The following is a 19,948-nucleotide window of genomic DNA, read 5'->3' as shown; positions in this document are numbered from 1 at the left end:
TGCCCTTGATGTCAAGGGCAGTCACTCTCACTTCACCTGTGGAATTCAGCTCTTTTTTCCATGTTTGGACCAAGGCTGTAATGAGGTCTGGAGTTGAGTGGTCCTGGCAGAACCCAAACTGGGCATCGGTGAGCAGGTTATTGGTGAGTAAGTGCTGCTTGATAGCACTGTTGATGATACCTTCCATCACTTTGCTGAAGATTGAGAGTAGAATGATGAGGCAGTAATTGGCCAGATAGGATTTGTCCTGTTTTTTGTGGACAGGACATGCCTGGACAATTTTCCACTTTGTCGGATAGATGCCAGTGTTGTAGCTGTACTGGAACAGCTTGGCTAGATGTGCGGCTAGTTCTGGAGCACAAGTCTTCAGCACAACAGCCTGGATATTGTCGGGGCCCATAGCCTTTGCTGTATCCAGTGTGCTCAGCCATTTCTTGATATCAAGTGAAGTGAATCGAATTGGCTGAAGACTGGCTTCTGTGATGGTGGGGACCTCAGGAGGAGGCCGATAAGGAGCATCCACTTGGCACTTCTGGCTGTAGATGGTTGTAAACGCTTCAGCCTGATCTTTTGCACTCACGTGCTGGGCTCAGCCATCTTTGAGGATGGGGCTATTCATGGAGCCTCCTCCTCCCATTAGTTGTTTAATGGTCTACCACCATTCACGATTGGATGTGGTAAGACTACAGAGCTTTAATCTGATCGGTTAGTTGTGGTATCTCTTTGCCTTGTCAATAGCATGCTGCCTCTGCTTTTTAGCATGCATATGCATATGCTTTTTAGCATGCATAGAGTCGTGGCCACCCTGACCTGTGAGAGGACACCATCGCAGATCGGGAGTATAAAGAGCTGGAGTATGCCACTGGAACTTCCAGCGCGAGCCGACACAATGTGCGATGGCTTTGAGGTGGGCGACTGGGTGACGTCATCAGGACCCAGGTCGCTGTTTGGACCATGGGCAGGAGCATCAGCGGGGCCCTGGTACAGCGGAGGAGCGGGAAGGTCATAAAAACTTGCGACGAGCGATCGGGGCGGAGGAGTGATGAGAGATCGTGGCTGAGATTTGATGGGTGATCGTGACAGAAGTGCAGCGAATGTTTGTGGCGGAGGAGTGGCGAGAGTTTTTGGTTGACGTGCGACGAGAGTTTGTGGCGAGGTGCGGCGAGAGTTTGTGGCGGAGGAGTGGTAAGAGTTTGTGGCGGAAGTGCGGAGAATGAGGGTGCGGGGCCCAGAAGAGCCGAGGGCCCAGGGGCAGCACGGGCCAGTCCACACTGCGATATGTGTATGCACTCGGTCTGTGCAGCAGAGCGGGTCTCCAGTCATCCCGGTTAACCCTTGCCACTGGATAAAGGCCTAGCTCTGTCAAGCCATGTGGTGGCTAATGTGCAACGGTCACCACATGTTAAAAAAATCCACGCACAGGCATCTTCCACCCTTCAATTGGAGTTCAGGACTGGAACATCGGGTCCTTCATTGAAACATCTGTGAACTCATGTGGAAGCAAGTCATCCTCGTTCGAGAGACTGTCTATGATGATGATGATGATGAGTCCTGTGTTGCAGCTTCCCCAGATTGGCACCTTGTTTTTGGTATGCCTGGTGCTGATCTTGGCATGCTCTTCTACACTCTTCATTGAACCAGGGTTGGTCCCCTGGCTTGATGGTAATGGTAAAGTGAGGGATATGTCAGGCCATGAGGTTACAGATTGTGGTGGAATACAATTCTGCTACTGCTGATGGCCCACAACACTTCATGGATGCCCAGTTTTGAGTTACTAGATCTGTTCTGAATCTATCCCATGAACATAAGATCATAAGAAATAGGAACAGGAGTCGGCCATATGGCCCATCGAGCCTGCTTCGACATTTAATATAATCATGGCTGATCCGATCATGGACTCAGGTCCACTTCCCTGCCCGCTCCCCATAACCCCTTAATCCCTTATCAGTTAAGAAACTGTCGATCTCTGTCTTAAATGTATTCAATGCCCCGGCTTCTGCAGCAAATTCCACAGATTTACAGCCCTCTGCGAGAAGAAATTCCTCCTCATCTCTGCTTTAAATGGGTGGCCTCTTATTCTAAGATTATGCCCCCTAGTTCTATTCTCTCCTATCAGTGGAAACATTCTCTCTGCATCCACCTTGTCAAGCCCCCTCATAATCTTATACATTTCGATAAGATCATCTCTCATTCTTCTGAACTCCAATGAGTAGAGGCCCAACCTCCTGAATCTCTCCTCATAAGTCAACCCTTTCATCTCCGGAATCAACTTAGTGAACCTTCTCTGAACTGCCTCCAAAGCAAGTATCTTTTCTTTTATACCCTTTTTTCATCACTGGAATATATTTTTCTTGAGAGTTGTGAAATATCTCCTTAAATGTACGCCACTGTTCATCACTGTCCTACACTTTAATCTATTTTCCCAGTCCACTTTAGCCAACTCTGCCCTCATACCTTCATAGTCTCCTTTAAGTAAGCTTCGTACGCTGGTTTGAGATCAACTTTCTCACCCTTCATCTGAATTTGAAATTCAACCATGCTATGATCACTCATTCTGAGGGGATCCTTTACTAAGAGATTGTTTATTAATACTGTCTCTTGACAGAGGACCAAATCCAAGATAGCCTGCCCCCTGATTGGTTGCGTTACATACTGCTCAAGGAACCTGTCCCTTATAGAAACATAGAAACATAGAAAATAGGTGCAGGAGTAGGCCATTCGGCCCTTCTAGCCTGCACCGCCATTCAATGAGTTCATGGCTGAACATTCAACTTCAGTACCCCATTCCTGCTTTCTCGCCATACCCCTTGATCCCCCTAGTAGTAAGGACCTCATCTAACTCCTTTTTGAATATATTTAGTGAATTGGCCTCAACAACTTTCTGTGGTAGAGAATTCCACAGGTTCACCACTCTCTGGGTGAAGAAGTTCCTCCGCATCTCGGTCCTAAATGGCTTACCCCTTATCCTTAGACTGTGACCTCTGGTTCTGGACTTCCCCAACATTGGGAACATTCTTCCTGCATCTAACCTGTCTAATCCCGTCAGAATTTTAAATGTTTCTATGAGGTCCCCTCTCATTCTTCTGAACTCCAGTGAATACAAGCCCAGTTGATCCAGTCTTTCTTGATAGGTCAGTCCCGCCATCCCGGGAATCAGTCTGGTGAACCTTCACTGCACTCCCTCAATAGCAAGAATGTCCTTCCTCAAGTTAGGAGACCAAAACTGTACACAATACTCCAGGTGTGGCCTCACCAATGCCCTGTACAACTGTAGCAACACCTCCCTGCCCCTGTACTCAAATCCCCTTGCTATGAAGGCCAACATGCCATTTGCTTTCTTAACCGCCTGCTGCACCTGCATGCCAACCTTCAATGACTGATGTACCATGACACCCAGGTCTCTTTGCACCTCCCCTTTTCCTAATCTGTCACCATTCAGATAATAGTCTGTCTCTCTGTTTTTACCACCAAAGTGGATAACCTCACATTTATCCACATTATACTTCATCTGCCATGCATTTGCCCACTCACCTAACCTATCCAAGTCGCTCTGCAGCCTCACAGCATCCTCCTCGCAGCTCACACTGCCACCCAACTTAGTGTCATCCGCAAATTTGGAGATACTACATTTAATCCCCTCATCTAAATCATTAATGTACAGTGTAAACAGCTGGGGCCCCAGCACAGAACCTTGCAGTACCCCACTAGTCACTGCCTGCCATTCTGAAAAGTATCCATTTACTCCTACTCTTTGCTTCCTGTCTGACAACCAGTTCTCAATCCATGTCAGTACACTACCCCCAATCCCATGTGCTCTAACTTTGCACATCAATCTCTTGTGTGGGACCTTGTCGAACGCCTTCTGAAAGTCCAAATATACCACATCAACTGGTTCTCCCTTATCCACTCTACTGGAAACATCCTCAAAAAATTCCAGAAGATTTGTCAAGCATGATTTCCCTTTCACAAATCCATGCTGACTTGGACCTATCATGTCACCTCTTTCCAAATGCACTGCTATGACATCCTTAATAATTGATTCCATCATTTTACCCACTACCGATGTCAGGCTGACCGGTCTATAATTCCCTGTTTTCTCTCTCCCTCCTTTTTTAAAAAGTGGGGTTACATTGGCTACCCTCCACTCCATAGGAACTGATCCAGAGTCAATGGAATGTTGGAAAATGACTGTCAATGCATCCGCTATTTCCAAGGCCACCTCCTTAAGTACTCTGGGATGCAGTCCATCAGGCCCTGGGAATTTATCGGCCTTCAATCCCATCAATTTCCCCAACACAATTTCCCGGCTAATAAGGATTTCCCTCAGTTCCTCCTCCTTACTAGACCCCCCGACCCCTTTTATAACCGGAAGGTTGTTCGTGTCCTCCTTCGTGAATACCGAACCAAAGTACTTGTTCAATTGGTCCGCCATTTCTTTGTTCCCCGTTATGACTTCCCCTGATTCTGACTGCAGGGGACCTACGTTTGTCTTTACTAACCTTTTTCTCTTTACATATCTATAGAAACTTTTGCAATCCGTCTTAATGTTCCCTGCAAGTTTCTTCTCATACTCCATTTTCCCTGCCCTAATCAAACCCTTTGTCCTCCTCTGCTGAGTTCTAAATTTCTCCCAGTCCCCAGGTTCGCTGCTATTTCTGGCCAATTTGTATGCCACTTCCTTGGCTTTAATACTATCCCTGATTTCCCTTGATAGCCACGGTTGAGCCACCTTCCCTTTTTTATTTCTATGCCAGACAGGAATGTACAATTGTTGTAGTTCATCCATGCGGTCTCTAAATGTCTGCCATTGCCCATCCACAGTCAACCACTTAAGTATCATTCGCCAATCCATCCCAGCCAATTCACGCCTCATACCTTCAAAGTTAGCCTTCTTTAAGTTCTGGACCATGGTCTCTGAATTAACTGTTTCATTCTCCATCCCAATGCAGAATTCCACCATATTATGGTCACTCTTCCCCAAGGGGCCTCGCACAACGAGATTGCTAATTAATCCTCTCTCATTACATAACACCCAGTCTAAGATGGCCTCCCCCCTAGTTGGTTCCTCGACATATTGGTCTAAAAAACCATCCCTTATGCACTCCAGAAAATCCTCCTCCACCGTATTGCTTCCAGTTTGGTTAGCCCAATCTATGTGCATATTAAAGTCACCCATTATAACTGCTGCACCTTTATTGCACGCACCCCTAATTTCCTGTTTGATGCCCTCCCCAACATCACTACTACTGTTTGGAGGTCTGTACACAACTCCCACTAACGTTTTTTGCCCTTTGGTGTTCTGCAGCTCTACCCATATAGATTCCACATCATCCAAGCTAATGTCCTTCCTAACTATTGCCTTAATCTCCTCCTTAACCAGCAATGCTACCCCACCTCCTTTTCCTTTTATTCTATCCTTCCTGAATGTTGAATACCCCTGGATGTTGAGTTCCCAGCTCTGCTCATCCTGGAGCCACGTCTCCGTAATCCCAATCACATCATATTTGTTAGCATCTATTTGCACAGTTAATTCATCCACCTTATTGCGGATACTCCTTGCATTAAGACACAAAGCCTTTAGGCTTGTTTTTTTTAACACCCTCTGTCCTTTTAGAATTTTGCTGTACAATGGCCCTTTTTGTTCTTTGCCTTGGGTTTCTCTGCCCTCCACTTTTCCTCATCTCCTTTCTGTCTTTTGTTTTTGCCTCCTTTTTATTTCCCTCTATCTCCCTGCATTGGTTCCCATCCCCCTGCCATATTAGTTTAACTCCTCCCCAACAGCACTAGCAAACACTCCCCCGAGGACATTGGTTCCGATTCTGCCCAGGTGCAGACCGTCCGGATTGTACTGGTCCCACCTCCCCCAGAACCGGTTCCAATGCCCCAGGAATTTGAATCCCTCCCTGCTGCACCATTGCTCAAGCCACGTATTCATCTCTATGAACTCTATGAACTCTTCCTCAAGGCTACCCTGACCAATTTGATTTGTCCAATCAATATGGAGGCTAAAATCACCCATGATTATTGCTGTTCCTTTTTTACAAGCCTCCACTATTTCCTGGTTTATACTCCGACCAACAGAGTTGCTACTGTTATGGGGCTTATAGACTGCGTCCACCAGTGACTTTTTTCCCTTATTATTCCTTATCTCTACCCAAACTGTTTCAACATCTTGATCATTTGAGCCAATATCGTCTCTCACTATTGCAGTGATTCCATCCTTTATCAATAGAGCTACCCCACCTTCTTTTCCTTTTTGTCTGTCCTTCCGGATTGTCAAATATCCCTGAATATTTAATTTCCAGTCCTGGTCACCTTACAACCACGTCTCTGTAATGGCTATCAGATCATACCCATTTGTATCTATTTGTGCCGTTAACTCATCTATTTTGTTACGAATGCTGCGTGCCTTTAGACAAAGTGCCTTTAAATTTGTTTTTTTACCCTTTGTTCCTGCTTGTTTCCTCTCTCCTTCAAACTCACTTTCTTTATTTTTGCTTTCTAATTCCAGCTTTACTCCCCTCCCTACTGAATCCATTTTCAGGTTCCCATCCCCTGCTAAGCTAGTTTAAACTCTCCCCAACAGCACTAGCAAACCCCCCCTGCGAGGATATTGTTCCCGGCTCTGTTGAGGTGCAAAACGTCTGGCTTGTACAGGTCCTACCTTCCCCAGAAGCGGTCCCAATGCCTCAGGAAACTAAAGCCCTCCCGCCTGCACATCTCTCCAGCCACGTATTCATCTGCTCTATTCTCCTATTTCGGTACTCACTAACTCGTGGCACCGGGACTACTCCGGAGATTACTACCTTTGAGGTCCTGCTTTTTAATCTCTCTCCTAGCTCCCTAAACTCTGCCTGCAGGACCTCATCCCTCTTTCTACCTATGTCATTGGTCCCGATATGGACCACGATCTCTGGCTGTTCACTCTCTTCCCCCATGGTGATAGTGCCACACAACATGATGGATGGTGTCCTCAGTTTGAAGACGGGACTTTGTCTCCACAATGACTGTTATGTAATGATGTGTGTATCGTCCCAGTACCTCAAATGTAATGTAAGTACTATGCCACACCACAGAGGGCGCTGCGGTGGGAAACCCTGGTAGTGCCTGTAACAAGGACTATATAAGGGTGACCACCACACCTGGGAGACACTCTGGAGCTGAACAATAAAGGACGAAGGTCACAGCAGTTAGACTTACACCAGACCGTGTGGAGTCAGTGATTTGTGTGCTACATACACCACATTGGCAACGAGGAAGCAGACGAACTCCACGCAACCATGGCTACTCTGGGCTCGCTAAAGGATTTTACCGTGGGCAATGATTGGGAGGCCTTTACGGAAAGGCTCGAGTACTACTTCACAGCAAATGACCTGACGGAGGACACATACGCAATGAGAGAGAAGCATAAGGTGATATTGCTCTCCAGTTGTGGAGATGAGGTTTACTGTCTCGTCAGGGATTTGCTGGCACCTGGGAGCGCCAGGGACAAGTCATACGAGGAGCTGACTGAACTCATTCGTGACCAGTTGAAACCGAAGGAGAGCATCCTCACGGCCAGATACAAATTTTACCATCACTGCAGACCCGAGGGCCAGGATGTCACCAAATATGCTGCGGACCTCAGGAGACTCGCGGCGCCGTGTGATTTTGGGGCACACCTTGACGAGGCTTTGCGGGACGTTTTCGTTATGGGGATTGGCCACGAGGGCCTCCTTCACAAGCTGTTCGCCATGGAACCCACAGTCACTCTGACAAAGGCCATCACCATCAGCCGGGCACATATGACCTCAACTTGCAGCACCAAGCAAATAATCCACACAGTCTCGAACCCGGCAGGCACTGTCCACAAGATAGCGCCCACCTCGGACAAAACTGCAGAACGTGGCTCTGTCCGGGGCAGAGAGCACGGACCTCGGGATCCTGGAGCTCAGAGTCCGCTGAGGGGGGCCAATCAAGCAGCACCATGCTGGCGTTGTGGAGGAAGCCATGGGGCTCACCGGTGCAGGTTTGCGGGGTACACGTGCAATACCTGCCACGTTAAAGGCCACCTTCAGCATATGTGTAAAATAAATCGGACTCACCATGTGGCTGAGGAGATGGGGGATGATCCACTGTTCAGCGAGGAGCAGGTAGAAGAAGATGAGGTGCTTGGACTGTATATGTGCACTGACGATTCGCCCCCAGTGATAAGGGAAGTAAGAATCAACGGAGTCCCTGTGAGTATGGAAGTGGACACGGGCTCGGGTCTGTCGTTGATGAGTCGGAGAACTTTTGATAAACTGTGGATTAACCCAGCTGCACGACCCAAGCTGGTCCCGGTCACGGTGAAGCTGCGTACCTACACCAGGGAACTAATACCTGTTCTCGGCAGAGCGATGGTGCAGGTATCCCACGCGGACGAGACGCACGCTTTACCTCTCTAGGTCGTTGCAGGTGATGGGCTGACGCTCCTCGGCCGGAGGTGGATGGGGAAGGTCTGTGGGAGCCGGGAAGACTTCATCACCCCACAGACTGCTGCTCCCCGGGGTGCTGCCGTGCCCCGGGTCCCCAGAGAGCAGCGCCGACTGAGCTGGAGCTGCAGCCTCAATCCCCCCACAGGCAAGCCCCAGGCCCGGACCTCACACAGAGACCCTGCAGCCTCAGCCCCCACAGGCAAGCAGCCCTGCACAGAGGGGCCTAGTGGGGGGGGTGAGCCGGCGGGGCGTTGCGGGCGGGGTGCTGAGGGATCCAGGGGCCGGCGGTTCGGAAGAGCCCCGCAGAGGGAGAGGCCGTTGGGCGGGCCCCCCCCCCCCGAGGAGCTGGTAGCGTCGGGCGGCCATGGCAGCCGCGGGGGAGGTGGCAAGTGCGGCCGCTGGAGGCCACGGCGGCCGCAGGAGAGGCGGCAAGTCAGGTGGCAGCGGAGGCTGCGACGGCGGAGGGCATTCGGAGCGGCGGAGAAGAAGATGGCGGCAGCATCGTGTCGGAGCTGCAGAGCATCAAAGATGGTGGCACCCAAGGAGAAGCCTCGTGGAATCCTCCTGCATCAAAGATAGCACCTTAAAGAGGAAATGCACCCGGGAGTCTTAAAAGGGCCTTACAAAGAGGTGGTCCCCACAAAGGACTTCTGTTAGGCAGAACGAGTCTAAAATGAGCAATGTTAACGTGAGATAGTGAATTTATAATAAGAATGACCTTTTTTATGCTGAATGGCCACTGTATTTGTGTAAAATAATGGATGAAGTACAATTAATGATAGCGGCTCACAAGGAAATCAAGATTCCGCTACCTGTCAATAACCAGTTAATGTACCAGATAATATGTACCATACTAACGCACTGTCTATGCCCACCTGCCTTCCGTTGGACAAGTGTGATGTTATGTAATGATGTGTGTATCGTTGTCCTGCGTCCAGGTGGGGGGGAAGGTGATGTTATGTAATGATGTGTGTATTGTCCCAGTACCTTAAATGTAATGTAAGTACTATGCCACACCACAGAAGGCGCTGCGGTGGGAAACCCTGGTAGTGCCTGTAACAAGGACTATATAAGGGTGACCACCACACATGGGAGGCACTCTGGAGCTGAACAATAAAGGATGAAGGTCACAACAGTTAGACTTACACCAGACCGTGTGGAGTCAGTGATTTGTGTGCTACATACACCACAATGACTGTGCGGTGGTCGCTGCTATCAATGCTGTCATGGACAGATGCATCTGCGACAGGTAGATTGGTGAGGATGAGGTCTAGTGGGTTTTTCCCTCGTGTTGGTTCTCTCACCACCTGCTACAAGCCCAATCTGGCAGCTATGTCCTTCAGGACTCAGCCAGCTTGGTCCGTAGTGGTGTTACCGAGCCACTCTTAGTGATGGACATTGAAATGCCCCACCCAGAGTACATTTTGTGCCCTTGCTACTCTCAGTGTTTCTTTCAAGTGGTGTTCAACATGGAGGAGTACTGATTCATCAGCTGAGGGAGGGTGGTAGGTGGTAATCAGGAGGCGGTTTCCTTCCCATGCTCGACCTGAAGCCATGAGACTTCATGGTGTCCAGAGTCAATGTTGAGGACTCCCAGGGCCACTCCCTTCCAACTGTATACCACCTTGCCATCACTCCTGGTGAGTCTATCCTGCCAGTGGGACAATACCTACCCAGGGATGGTGATGCAGGTGACTAGGACATTGGCTGAAAGGTCTGATTCTGTGAGTATGACTATGTCAGGCTGTTGTTTGACCAATCTGTGGAACAGCTCTCCCAAATTTGGCACAAATCCCCAGATGTTGATGAGGAGGACATTGCAGGGTTGACTGGGCTGGGTGTGCCGTTGTCATGTCCCTAGCCGGTGCTGAGTTTGATGCTGGGTGGTCCGTCCGGTTTTATTCTTATTGTTTTTCGTAGCGGATGTGTTCACCTGAGTAGCTTGCGAGGCCATTTTAGAGGGCAGTTAAGAGTCAACCACATTGCTGTGGGTCTGGTGTCTCCTATAAGCCAGACTGAGCAAGGACGGCAGATTTCCTTCCCTGAAGGACATTAGTGAACAAGATGGGTTTTTACGACAATCTGGTAGTTTCATGGTCACCATTACTGGTACTAGCTTTTTATTCCAGATTTATTTAATTAACTGAATTTAAATTCCCGAGCTGCCTTGGTGGGATTTTAACTTGTGTATCATAACATATACTTAAACTTAAAAAGTAGGACCTCAAAAGTAGTAATCTCGGGATTGCTACCAGTGCCACGTGATAGTCAGAGTAGGAATCGCAGGATAGTGCAGATGAATACGTGGCATGAGCAGTAGTGCAGCAGGGAGGGATTCAAATTCCTGGGACATTGGAACCGGTTCTGGGGGAGGTGGGACAAGTACAAACCGGACGGTCTGCACCTGGGCAGGACCGGAACCAATGTCCTAGGGGGAGTGTTTGCTAGTGCTGTTGGGGAGGATTTAAACTAATATGGCAGGAGGATGGGAACCAATGCAGGAAAACAGAGGGAAACAAAAAGGAGGCAAAAGCAAAAGACAGAAAGGAGATGAGGAAAAGTGGAGGGCAGAGAAACCCAAGGCAAAGAACAAAAAGGGCCACTGTAAAGCAAAATTCTAAAAGGACAAAGGTTGTAAAAAAACAAGCCTGAAGGCTTTGTGTCTTAATGCAAGGAGTATCCGCAATAAGGTGGATGAATTAACTGTGCAAATAGATGTTAACAAATATGATGTGATTGGGATTACGGAGACGTGGCTCCAGGATGATCAGGGCTGGGAACTCAACATCCAGGGGTATTCAACATTCAGGAAAGATAGAATAAAAGGAAAAGGAGGTGGGGTAGCATTGCTGGTTAAGGAGCAAATTAAGGCAATAGTTCGGAAGGACATCAGCTTGGATGATGTGGAATCTATATGGGTAGAGCTGCAGAATACCAAAGGGCAAAAAATGTTAGTGGGAGTTGTGTACAGACCTCCAAACAGTAGTAGTGATGTTGGGGAGGGCATCAAACATGAAATTAGGGGTGTGTGCAATAAAGGTGCAGCAGTTATAATGGGTGACTTTAATATGCACATAGATTGGGTTAACCAAACTGGAAGCAATACGGTGGAGGAGGATTTCCTGGAGTGCATAAGGGATGGTTTTTTAGACCAATATGTCGAGGAACCAACTAGGGGGGAGGCCATCTTAGACTGGGTGTTGTGTAATGAGAGAGGATTAATTAGCAATCTTGTTGTGCGAGGCCCCTTGGGGAAGAGTGACCATAATATGGTGGAATTCTGCATTAGGATGGAGAATGAAACAGTTAATTCAGAGACCATGGTCCAGAACTTAAAGAAGGGTAACTTTGAAGGTATGAGGCGTGAATTGGCTAGGATAGATTGGCGAATGATACTGAAGGGGTTGACTGTGGATGGGCAATGGCAGACATTTAGAGACCGCATGGATGAACTACAACAATTGTACATTCCTGTCTGGCGTAAAAATAAAAAAGGGAAGGTGGCTCAACCGTGGCTATCAAGGGAAATCAGGGATAGCATTAAAGCCAAGGAAGTGGCATACAAATTGGCCAGAAATAGCAGCGAACCCGGGGACTGGGAGAAATTTAGAACTCAGCAGAGGAGGACAAAGGGTTTGATTAGGGCAGGGAAAATGGAGTACGAGAAGAAGCTTGCAGGGAACATTAAGACGGATTGCAAAAGTTTCTATAGATATGTAAAGAGAAAAAGGTTAGTAAAGACAAATGTAGGTCCCCTGCAGTCAGAATCAGGGGAAGTCATAACGGGGAACAAAGAAATGGCGGACCAATTGAACAAGTACTTTGGTTCGGTATTCACTGAGGAGGACACAAACAACCTTCCGGATATAAAAGGGGTCGGAGGATCTAGTAAGGAGGAGGAACTGAGGGAAATCCTTATTAGTCGGGAAATTGTGTTGGGGAAATTGATGGGATTGAAGGCCGATAATCCCCAGGGCCTGATGGACTGCATCCCAGAGTACTTAAGGAGGTGGCCTTGGAAATAGTGGATGCATTGACAGTCATTTTCCAACATTCCACTGACTCTGGATCAGTTCCTATGGAGTGGAGGGTAGCCAATGTAACCCCACTTTTTAAAAAAGGAGGGAGAGAGAAAACAGGGAATTATAGACCGGTCAGCCTGACATCGGTAGTGGGTAAAATGATGGAATCAATTATTAAGGATGTCATAGCAGTGCATTTGGAAAGAGGTAATATGATAGGTCCAAGTCAGGATGGATTTGTGAAAGGGAAATCATGCTTGACAAATCTTCTGGAATTTTTTGAGGATGTTTCCAGTAGAGTGGACAAGGGAGAACCAGTTGATGTGGTATATTTGGACTTTCAGAAGGCTTTCGACAAGGTCCCACACAAGAGATTAATGTGCAAAGTTAAAGCACATGGGATTGGGGGTAGTGTGCTGAAAAGGATTGAGAACTGGTTGTCAGACAGGAAGCAAAGAGTAGGAGTAAATGGGGACTTTTCAGAATGGCAGGCAGTGACTAGTGGGGTACCGCAAGTTTCTGTGCTGGGGCCCCAGCTGTTTACACTGTACATTAATGATTTAGACGAGGGGATTAAATGTAGTAGCTCCAAATTTGCGGATGACACTAAGTTGGGTGGCAGTGTGAGCTGCGAGGAGGATGCTATGAGGCTGCAGAGCGACTTGGATAGGTTAGGTGAGTGGGCAAATGCATGGCAGATGAAGTATAATGTGGATAAATGTGAGGTTATCCACTTTGGTGGTAAAAACAGAGAGACAGACTATTATCTGAATGGTGACAGATTAGGAAAAGGGGAGGTGCAAAGAGACCTGGGTGTCATGGTACATCAGTCATTGAAGGTTGGCATGCAGGTACAGCAGGCGATTAAGAAAGCAAATGGCATGTTGGCCTTCATAGCGAGGAGATTTGAGTACAGGGGCAGGGAGGTGTTGCTACAATTGTACAGGGCCTTGCTGAGGCCACAGCTGGAGTATTGTGTACAGTTTTGGTCTCCTAACCTGAGGAAGGACATTCTTGCTATTGAGGGAGTGCAGCGAAGGTTCACCAGACTGATTCCCGGGATGGCGGGACTGACCTATCAATAAAGACTGGATCAACTGGGCTTGTATTCACTGGAGTTCAGAAGAATGAGAGGGGACCTCATAGAAACGTTTAAAATTCTGACGGGGTTAGACAGGTTAGATGCAGGAAGAATGTTCCCAATGTTGGGGAAGTCCAGAACCAGGGGACACAGTCTAAGGATAAGGGGGAAGCCATTTAGGACCGAGATGAGGAGGAATTTCTTCACCCAGAGAGTGGTGAACCTGTGGAATTCTCTACCACAGAAAGTTGTTGAGGCCAATTCACTAAATATATTCAAAAAGGAGTTAGATGAAGTCCTTACTACTAGGGGAATCAAGGGGTATGGTGAGAAAGCAGGAATGGGGTACTGAAGTTGCATGTTCAGCCATGAACTCATTGAATGGCGGTGCAGGCTAGAAGGGCCAAATGGCCTACTCCTGCACCTATTTTCTATGTTTCTATATACACTCCACCCCACCCAAAACCATGTGATCTCCTGGGAGAGGCAAAAAAGCAGATATAAAACCCAGGCCAATTTGGGGGGAAAATATCTGGGAAATTCTTCTCTGACCCATCTAGGCTGTCGAAACTAGTCCAGGAAATTACTCTGGCATTGCATTCCCTGCAGTACCTATCTTATGTAACAGGTGATCTCTACCTCAGCCAGAAACAAATCCAGTTTTTGCTTGAAGGAATTCAGCAAGTCCGCATCCAGCACACAAAATGGTAGATTGTTCAAGATTGCCAATTATTCTCTGGGAAAAGAATAACCTCCTGACATCTATAACCGAGATCTAGCCCTATGCAACTTAAATTTGTTACCCCTGGTCTTGCCTAACCTAAATAAACAACTGGAACACCGTCTATTCACTTCATTATCTTACAAACCTCAATCAAATCCTACTGAAGATTATGCTGCTCTAGGGTATAGAGTCCCAACTCTTGTAGCTTCCCTTGATAACTAAGATGCTTTAGACTTGGAATTCATGATTTGGAACACTTGGAAATCTTTGATTTTATAAAGTGTCAAAGTAAGTTAGCAAAAATGGTCTTCCATTTCAAAATCTGGGGAGGGGCGAACATACCTAGAATGGTGGAATGATGAGAGAAAGCACCATCAATCCGCCCTTTGAGCATTCGTACCTCTCAAAAACATGTTAGAATAGCTTGAAAAAAGACTGAGCGAACTTAAAGTCCCATTAAAGGCCATGAATTGACTATTGGTTGAGGATTCTGCAGCTACAAAGCCACATCAAAAGGTTCATACCTGCTAATAGTGATGTTACAAACATGAGTGACTACGAGCATGGTGTCGTGACTGTTACTTTAGATGTAGCAGGCATCAGTAAAGAAAGAAATGGCATTTATATAGTGCCTTTCGCATCCCCATAGGGTTTCCAACTCTCCTGGATTGCCCGGGAGACTCCTGGAATGGGGCATGGATCTCCTGGGCACAGTTGATAGCAGCCCATGAGATCCTTGGGCTTTAAATTTCCCACAGCACCTACATTCTTATGAACAATTCTTCATGTGAGCCCAGCATTTTTTTTTACATTTTAATCTATATAATGAAAAGTTTTGCATCTGATGGATGTCCAACCTGTCCAAAGAATGTTCAAATTTTCATTCATTAAAAGCTTATCAATCAAAACTATCTATAATATCTTAAAATCTTACATTGGTTGTATACTTTATTGAAAATTCCTAAGTAAACATTTTTGATGGGAATTCCAATGCTAAACTGTCAACACTTACCTGTTAAACTTACCTGTAACAGTTACCTGTAATAGGTGTCTCCAACATTAAAGGTGCCATATAAAGGCATGTTGTTGTTGTAATTCCACTAAATGGCATTCTAATGGGAATTCCATTGTTAACGGGCTGTAAATTGCGGCATCTCTGGATGCGTACAATGGGTGCACATGCCCGAAGAGGTCCTGCAAGTTCCAGGTTTAGGCCTGGACTGCACATGCACCTAAACCCGGCACTTGTGAATTGGCAAAATTTCTTTTGACAGTTCGTAAGAATGCGAAAGTAAAAGGGCCTCCGCGGGTGTAGAGTTGGGCTATTTGCCCAACTCCTGCCCAGCGAATGTCCTTAAAATTCTTACGCCTGATAAAAGCAGGAGTGTAAGGCCTGCTTTTACCAGTGTAAGAGTTTTAAAAGATAGAAAAATAAATTTTAGGACTAATTTTTACATTAAAAACCCTGTCCATTAAGGTAAGTTTATTTTTTAACACTATTAAAACATACTAAAAAAAATTCAAAAACATATTTGGTTTTCTAAAGCATTTAATTCAAATTCATACTAATTGTAAATAAGTGAGGTAATGTTTTTATTTATGTGAAGTGTTTTCATTGTTTTGGGGGGTATTCCCATTCATAGTAATGGCAGCTCCATACAACAAGACTGTGGAGTTGAAAAAAATCAGGAGTGCGGCCTATTCAAATGAACTTTTTTGCCAGGTCTTGTGGGCGGTACTATTTTCTGAATGAAGCCACAGCCTTCACGTGTGCAGCGTTCCTGGACAGCGTGACATCATGCGCTGTCCAGGTCTCTGCCGGTTTAAAACAGAATTCTCCCTGTGCGCAGGGACTGGAGGTAGGTGCATATCGTATTTGGTGGTTGGAGGCTTGCGTCTGCGGGAAGCCTCCCACCGTAATTTTTGGCCCAACGCCTCAACAATCCTGTAACATTCTCCTGTCACATCAGCAAGGTGTTGCTGTAGAGCCTCATCATTCAATAAGACAACAACTTATTCGTAGTTCCATCTGCTGCATTCTCTGGAGTTGGTAAGTATTACATTATTTACTTTTACATTTTCTAAAATGTACTCTCTTAAATTTAATTTAAAACAGAAATAATGAGAAAGAGAGTTTGGCAAAATAGCACAATGAGAAAAGCGTGTGATGGTCGTATAGAAATAGAGCAGTTGGAAGGCAGATCAAAGGGAGTGACACACAAATAGACAGTGGGATAGAACCAGAGTTAAAGGAGAAGCAATATAAAGCCTGAGTTTTTGATCAGAATCAGGGATGCGCAAGCCATGACGGAGGGAACAGGGGGTGGGGGCTTCACTAGCCTGGCCAAATTTTCCTGTTATCTCCTTCCTAATGTGTTCTGTTTCTCGATCAAGGCTACAAACAACCACAGGTAGAGGAATCCTGCAGGAATGATTTATTATTATGCAGAGGACCATGGAGCGAATGGCAACTTTATGGTCGTATGAAAAGAAATCCCAAAGCTGTGAGTGGGCAAGCATGGATTAAAAGCCGACAATCCTCCTCGACCTGATGGCCTACATCCTCGGGTTCTAAAAGAGGTGGCTGCAGAGATCGTGGATGCATTGGTTCTGATCTTCCAAAATTCCCTAGATTCTGGAATGGTCCCAGCAGATTGGAAGGTAGCAAATGTAACACAGCTATTCAAGAAAGGAGCCGAGAGAAAATAGGCCAGTTAGCTTTACATCAGTAGGGGAAATGCTGGAATCAATTATTAAGGAAGTGGTAACAGAGCAAACTTGGATATGTACCTGTTTATCCCTACTCTCTGAGTTCTGTCCGTTAACCAATCCTCTAGAAAATCATAGAACATCATAATATGATTAGGCAGAGTCAGCATAGTTTTATGAAAGGGAGATCATGTTTGTTAAATTTATTAGAGTTTTTTGAGGGTAGATAAAGGGGAACCAGTGGATGTAGTATATTTGGATTTTCAAAAGGCATTTGATAAGGTGCCACATAAAATATTGTTATGCAAGGGGTTGGGGATGATGTATTAGCATGGATAGAGGATTGGTTAATGGACAAAACAGAGAGTAGGGATGAAAGGGTCATTTTCAGATTGGCAGGTTGTAATTAGTGGGGTGGCACAAGGATCAGTGCTGGGGCCTCAGCTATTCGCAATCTATATTAATGACTTAGATGAAGGGACCGAGTGTAATGTATCCAAATTTGCTGATGATACAAAACTAGGTGGGAGATGAAGCTGTGAGGTGTTTGCAATGAGGCTGCAAAGGGATATAGAGTGATTAAGTGAGTGGGCAATAAGGTGGCAGATGGAGTATAATGTGGCGAAATGTGAGGTTATTCACAGGCAAAGTGTTGGGTGTGTATTGTCCTCACATTTCCTAGTGGTGGGAATAAGCTTTCTCTTTATTTGCATCACAGTGGTGTCAGCAAACGTTCTCCTTCTGTTGGTGAAATCACCCTATATGATAGGCTGGGCAGCCTTACCAGTTGAAGGGCATTACCAGAAAAGTAGAGAGATGTATTTGTACTTCAGAGTTCTGGAGTACCGATGAGTTCTGTACATTGCTGGTTATGCTTTTCAACACTATTAGATTCACTTTTTTAGAAAAAGAGCTTGCAGCGGAAAGACAAAATGACAACTTTAGTCCTGAAATTAACTAATGTGCCACAACTTACTGATTTTGAGTTAAAACCGTTTTCCTGGCAGCACAATCCTTATCATGCCTTCAAGAGGGAGCTGGGTCAGAGCAGAAATCATATAGAAATTAAGTGACATATAGAAGGGAAGTGGTTTTGCATGTGATCTCCTGACTTGATTTCAGTCTCCTGAAGGGGACGGAGAGGAATTTTCCCCTATTGGCTCTGGTATTTTGTCTCTACGTGGCTGCGGGGAGGAGGTGGGTGGGGGGGCGGTTGGAAAATTCTAGTCATAATGCTCCACCTATCATGATTGTGAGGCAGACTTGATGGACCAGCTGGTTGTTTCCTGCCTGTCATTTTCATGTGTTCATATGTATTATCAGGAAAAACTCAAGATTGTTTTTTGAAGAAGGTAATTTGGGAATTATACAAACACTAGAGGGAGCACTGGTCAAAGTTTAGGCCGTTTGTTTTTAAATAGGAAGTCACCACAATTTGTTTACATTGTAAGACCAAGGAGGAGCGGTCAGCAGTTACTGTGAAGGCCACCAGCAAAGGTGAACAGAGTGAAGCTGAAAGATAAATCAGGAAATGGTGAGTAGATAGCATCCAGCTTAGGTTTAAACCTGAAGATTATATACTGAGGGAGATCATGAATTTGTTTTTGAGGTGCTGGGTGGGGGACACTTTGTCATTTCCACACAATGAAGATGTCGGGAGGAGGACGTTTGAGAAGGATGACACATTTAAAGTTTCGGCAGAACAAAAAGGAATAAGGGGGCGGGAACAAATATATAACTGGGAATGTAAATGCAAGGAGCATGGTCCATAGTAATAGTGGTAAAATAGTGAGAGACAAGAAGGCTAGAAGTGCAAAATTATTTTTTTTGTACCCTGTCCGGAAGAGCAAAGGTTAAAAGAGCCTGCCCAGATATGAGAGCATTATTCAAGCCTTGTATGCACTGGGATTTTATACAGTCAAGTTGTTTCATGCAACATACTCTCTTTCTTGTAAGAGGGAACCAAGCTTCTTACAGGCAGTGGAGATGTGCTAGCTGTTGTTTGGAAAACATGCTTTTGAAAAATTAAATGAATAGAAATATTTTTATTAACCTGTTGAAGGGCCTTGTCTTCTGATTCAATTATTGCACTGGAGGTTATATGCAGTGATGGTGTGCAATCTGAAGGACATTGATGAATGTTGAGTGGGATCATCAGCAAGAGTGGATAGGGTTGGATAAGTGGAGGTGGTCACTTATATGACGGAAGAAGAGTGGGAGAGAGGAGAAAGCCCACTGAAACTTCAAAGCAGTTTGAGAGATAAGTAGATACCCACAAACAGCTTTGTTAGGCGGCCATATTCTGTATGATGGCCTGTGCCTATCACATTATTAATGTATTAAACAATCGTAATGAAGAAAGCTTAGGAGCGAAAGGGGGCTGGAAGAAATGAAGCTGGAAGCTCTGCTCCCCAAGAAACTCTTTAAATATATAGTGGGGAAGGCAAGTTCTTTTTATTCAAAATGTTACTCCATTTTATAGAATAAGTAATTAGAATTTTCATTGATGCTTTCGTTGAAAGCTTCAGCCTTCAAATTACACAGTGAAACATTAGTGCTTGAATGCTTGATATGTTTGTACAAAATTCTTCTGGCTGCTATTTTAAAGGGGTATTAGTTCATTCATTTTACACAGGTTAACACCTCCCTTAAAACAGAGCAAGGAAATTCAATCCAACATTTTGTGACAAAAACAAAGTAATCTTTTTCATTCTTTATTCTTAATTTACTGGGTCTCCTAGTTCAAATATTTTCAACTCTATTTAAAAGCCAACATATTGGCTCATGCAACTATGTTCAACAGCAGTGCTGTGGGAATCCCAACTTTGCAACCCAGGGAACTCAGTCCAAGGTGTGCTTATTTTTCCTATTTGTTGCTGTGCTCTGTTTGAATTTTATAGGGTTGGAGGACTGGACGTGGCTATTTTTAGTGCTGTTGTCTCAAGGTCTGTTAACT

The sequence above is a fragment of the Pristiophorus japonicus genome, chromosome 7 (assembly GCF_044704955.1).
Source record: "Pristiophorus japonicus isolate sPriJap1 chromosome 7, sPriJap1.hap1, whole genome shotgun sequence".
NCBI classification, from domain to species: domain Eukaryota; kingdom Metazoa; phylum Chordata; class Chondrichthyes; family Pristiophoridae; genus Pristiophorus; species Pristiophorus japonicus.
Note: the sequence above shows the minus strand (reverse complement) of the source record.